The 5,215-nt window shown below is 48.2% G+C and overlaps 2 non-coding genes across 2 annotated transcripts; both read left to right on the plus strand.

Annotated features, from left to right (window-relative positions):
- Nucleotides 1–1,915: 1,915 nt before the first annotated feature.
- On the plus strand, nucleotides 1,916–3,726 carry LOC149548664 (18S ribosomal RNA). Its single transcript, XR_016354748.1, has one exon. It is a non-coding gene; the product is annotated as an 18S ribosomal RNA (ribosomal RNA).
- A 708-nt stretch (nucleotides 3,727–4,434) lies between these two features.
- On the plus strand, nucleotides 4,435–4,588 carry LOC149548665 (5.8S ribosomal RNA). Its single transcript, XR_016354943.1, has one exon. It is a non-coding gene; the product is annotated as a 5.8S ribosomal RNA (ribosomal RNA).
- The last annotated feature ends 627 nt before the right edge of the window (nucleotides 4,589–5,215 follow it).

Here is a 5,215-nt window from a genome sequence, read left to right on the forward strand (position 1 = left end):
GCATGTAAGATGGGCCTTGTTCTTGAGAGTTCCAGGAGATGACCTCCAGAACTTTTGGATTGGGCCCCTTCAAGGTGAAATTCATCCAGTTGATCGGATGAAGCTCGATGTGCTTGTATCTATTTCGAGAGGGTAATGATGGTCATTAATCTATTGCAGTGAGTATATATCCCATTCGGTAATATTGCAGTGGCAGAGCTGGTGGGAAGTACTTGTCACTTTTTTTTTTTGGATATACCCTATATGTAGGTGTCTGCATAGCTTGCAACACACTGCACATTTGGTGTTCGATTCTAAGTTGTGCTTGTTGCTGAGTGTGTATGGAGTTGTATCTTTTAGCCAAGGGCTCCATCTCATTGGCACGTTCTATCATTGCATTTTTATCCTGCCTGGACGGCAAGAAGGAAAGAGATGGTTGCACGAGTGCATTGCTCGACGTCCCTAATTTCATCAAGGGTCCACTCTCCACCCTAAGTTTTTGCCGATTGGTAGAGCCTTGGGATTGAGAGGGGGACCAGCGAAAGGTTTGGTTGCCACATAATTTATTCGCTAGTGCGTTCTTGGTGCGTGCTCGCCTCTTCACTATCTCATCCTACAAAAGTGCATGGCACTGTCGTGACAGCCTTTGTGGTCCAGGCCAGTAGAAGCGTAGAGTATTACCGATAATTTTTGTTTGGATGCGGAAACTCTCCATGCCCTGTCCTACCCTGTGCGATCTGAACGGCTGCGGCTCATGGGTTCAGCGGGAGATACTCTTCTTCAGCTCCCTTGTAAAGAGAGAATTTGGTGTTTGCATTGTGTGGACAAAAAGCCCAAGGCATTTCATCTCTCTTTAGATGCAAAATTCTGGGAGGGCTTGTCGAAGTATGGCCATTTGTACGGGGTGCACCAAAAAGTGTGTAGGGGGCATATGCCTGGGAAATGAATGTCTCTGAGTGTCCTTACTTGGTCACGTGCACAGTGTACATCTTTGCATTATGACTTTGCTGCGAGCATTTTTGATTCGAGCATTTTGGGGGAATGGGTTTCGTACGAGATGTTCTTCTCAGGCTCCTGCGAACTAGAGCGCTCGTCTTTGCAATGCTCTGACAAGTGCAGGACCAACGTGTCTGTTTAGGGGAAGAAATCACATGAATGCTTTTTGTCGAGATGTGGGTGTCGTGGGTGGTTCCCTCGTGGTGCAGTTCTTCGGTACCTGCGCTAGCAGATCACGTGTCACGTGGAATGGTTAGTGAGGCTGTGCTGGGAAAGGAGATATTTTCCAGAGGTTAGAGATGTCCGTGTATGTGGGTAGGCTCTCATCACCTATAAATGTGCGGAGGGGGTGTTATACATGATGCCCTTGAGAGGCCTTATAATTGAGGTGGTCGCGTGCACAATGATGCCCCTGCCAATCGCATAACCAGTCATGTTTTTGACTTGCATGACCCTTCACCCTCCAGCACGGTGGTCTCTGTTGGCACTTTGGCAACCAGCTCTTCGTCATGGGAAAATTTTTGTTGTGATCGAGAAGAATTTTGTTTGTGTGGTTGCACCTCAATAGGCATGTAGGAGGCATATGCCTGGGAAATGGATGTCTCTGAGTGGCCTTACAATTGAGGTGGCTACATGCGCAGTGCATCTCATATAGACTCGAGGCTTCTTTCCGAGTAGTGGCGACAGCGAGTTTGAGGGTGAAGGGTTCCATACGGGATGTTCTTCCTAGGTGCCTATGAACTGAGGCTCCCTGTTTGGCCCTCTCTGATCGACGATGGGACACTTTCCTCTTGTGTGAAATCTTTGAGCGTTGCGAGTCCTGCATGTGCTGTGAACGTCATTCTCGTTGCTTGTGCGGCGAATTATGTTTCGATGCATGATGGAGCGAATGCAAATTTTAGTTTCCCATCACGGTGGGCATCCCCTCGTTGTTAGAAGCTACCTGATCGATCCTGCCAGTAGTCATATGCTTGTCTCAAAGATTAAGCCATGCATGTCTAAGAATGAACTATTTCAGACTGTGAAACTGCGGATGGCTCATTAAATCAGTTATAGTTTCTTTGATGGTACTTTTCTACTCGGATAACCGTAGTAATTATAGAGCTAATACATTCACCAAATCCTGACTCTCAGAAGGGATGCATTTATTAGATAAAAGGCTGGTGCGGGCTCGCCTGCTATTTCGGTGATTCATGATAACTCGACGGATTGCACGGCCTTTGTGCTGGCAACGCTTCATTCAAATTTCTACCCTATCAACTTTTGATGGTAGGATAGAGGCCTACCATGGTGGTGATGGGTGACAGAGAATTAGGGTTTGATTTCGGAGAGGGAGCCTGAGAAATGGCTACCACATCCAACGAAGGCAACAAGCGTGAAAATTACCCAATCCTAACACGGGGAGGTAGTGACAATAAATAATAATACTGGGCTCATCAAGTCTGGTAATTAGAATGAGTACAATCTAAATCCCTTAACAAGGATCCATTGGAGGGCAAGTCTGGTGCCAGCAGCCGCGGTAATTCAAGCTCCAATAGCATATATTTAAGTTGTTGCAGTTAAAAAGCTTGTAGTTGGACCTTGGGTCGTCACGGTCAGTCCGCGTTCTGGGTGTGCACTGGCCCACACGTCCCTTCTATCGACAGTGTGTTCCTAGCCTTAATTGGCTGGGTCACGGTTCCGGTGCCATTACTTTGAAAAAATTAGAGTGCTCAAAGCAAGCCTACACTCTGAATACATTAGCATGGAATAACGTGATAGGAGTCTGGTCCTGTTCCGTTGGCCTTCAAGACTGGAGTAATGATTAATAGGGACAGTCGGGGGCATTTGTATTTCATTGTCAGAGGTGAAATTCTTGGATTTATGGAAGACAAACCACTACAAAAGCATTTTCCAAGGATGTTTTCATTAATCAAGAACGAAAGTTGGGGGCTCGAAGATGATCAAATAATGTCCTAGTCTCAACCATAAACGATGCCGACTAGGGATCAGTGGATGTTTCTCTAAGGACTCCGTCAGCACCTTCTGAGAAATCAGAGTGTTTGGGTTCCGGGGGGAGTATGGTCGCAAGGCTAAAACTTAAAGGAATTGATGGAAGGGCACCACCAGGAGTGGAGCCTGTGGCTTAATTTGACTCAACACGGGGAAACTTACCAGGTCCAGACATAGTAAGGATTGACAGATTGAGAGCTCTTTCTTGATTCTATGGGTGGTGGTGCATGGCCGTTCTTAGTTGGTGGAGCAATTTGTCTGGTTAATTTCGTTAACGAATGAGACCTCAGCCTGCTAACTGGCTACATGGAGGTTCCCCTTCACGGCCAGCTTCTTAGAGGGACTATGGCCTCCTAGGCCATGGAAGTTTGAGGCAATAACAGGTCTATGATGCCCTTAGATGTTCTGGGCCGCATGCGTGCTACACTAATGCAACCAACGAGTTTCTCTCCCTAGCCCAAAAGGTTTGGGAAATCTTGCCAAATTGCATCGTAATGGGGATAGACCATTGAAATTATTGATCTTCAACGAGGAATTCCTAGTAAGCACGAGTCATCAGCTCGCGTTGACTACCTCTTTACCCTTTGTACACACCACTCGTCACTCCTACCGATTGAATGATCTGGTGAAGTTTTCGGATCACAGCGACAACGGCGGTTCCTATCGGTGATGTTGCGAGAAGTTCACTGAACCTTATCATTTAGAGGAAGGAGAAGTCATAACAAGGTTACCGTAGGTGAACCTGCAGTAGGATCATTGTCGATTTGAGACCTTGAATCATGTAGGGAATGGAGCTGGCCTCCTTCTCGCCCCCAAAATCTTGGCGACATGTGGACACTCGGCCCTACAGCGATGTGCTAGACGACCAAGCTACGGGTCCGGCACCGTCGAGGTCAAGGGTCACATCGACTGCCTGTGATCGAAAGCATGGATTCCCTGCGGGGTGAAGAAGGAGACTCGAATGCAATATGGATTAGGTTCGGTTCCTTTGAACGTTGTCCACGTCAGAGCAAGAGGTCTCTGCTCGGTTGTAGTTTAGAATGGGTCTGGGCCTCATCCCCCGTTGAGATTTAATGGTCTGATCGAGTGCACAACACTGTACTAGGGATCCGTCATTTCGATAGCGGCAAGTCGGGACTGCCGCAACCCCGCATTGCCTTGCCCAGGTGTGTTGACTCGTTGCTTGGAGCATTCTGTGTTTAGGATGGGTGCACTCGCATGATTTGCAGGGCAGGGGCCCTGTCCGCTGACACGGCTCTCCCATGCGTTGCCTCCCACCTTTGCGAGGTGATGGGGCAGGGACACACCACAACGTTCCTCGTCGCACCCATTGGGTGCTCGAGGTTTGGGATGTGTCAACACCCAACACACAGGTGCATCATGCACCCTTAGAAATCCAAAGAACAAAGCACGAGCCAGCGGCTTGCGCGCTTGGGTCACCAAAAGACAAAAACAAAACAAAATCACGACTCTCGACAACGGATATCTCGGCTCTCACCACGATGAAGAATGTAGCGAAATGTGATACTTAGTGTGAATTGTAGAATCCTGTGAATCATCAAGTCTTTGAACACAAGTTGCGCCCGAGGCCTCAGCCAAGGGCACGTCTGCCTGGGTGTCACACTACAAAATTTTGCCCTCCCCAGCGAGGAGCAGAGATGGCCATCTGCATCCGCAAGTGGCATGCGGTCAGCTAAAATGAGCATGAGGTCTATCAATCCATCGCGATGAGCAGTGGCTCGCAAAAGCCGACGTTGGTTTGTGCCAATCGAACGATTCCTCATGAGGAACTTTATTCTGGGCTCAGCGGCCCATCGCAGTGTGGGCATTGCTGCATCTCTACCACATCCCCAAGTTAGGCGTGAGTACCCACTGAGTTTAAGCATATCAATAAGTAGAGGAAAAGAAACTTACGAGGATTCCCCTAGTAACGGAAAGTGAACCGGGAAGAGCCCAGCATGAAAATTGACGGTCATGCCTGTCGAATTGTAGTCTGTAGAAGCATCCTCAGCGATGGACCAGGCCCAAGTCCCCTGGAAGGGGGCGTCGAAGAGGGTTAGAGCCCCATCAGGCCTGGACCCTGTCGTACCATGAGGTGCTATTGGCGAGTTGGGTTGTTTGGGAATGCAACCCTAATCGGGTGGTAAATTTTGTCCAAGGCTAAATACGGGCGAGAGACCGATAATAAACAAGTACCACAAGGGAAAGATGAAAAGGACTTTGAAAAGAGAGTTAAAGAGTGCTTGAA

This window comes from Cupressus sempervirens, chromosome 7, assembly GCF_028749045.1.
Source record: "Cupressus sempervirens isolate cs-2001-9-10 chromosome 7, ASM2874904v1, whole genome shotgun sequence".
Lineage (NCBI taxonomy): Eukaryota > Viridiplantae > Streptophyta > Pinopsida > Cupressales > Cupressaceae > Cupressus > Cupressus sempervirens.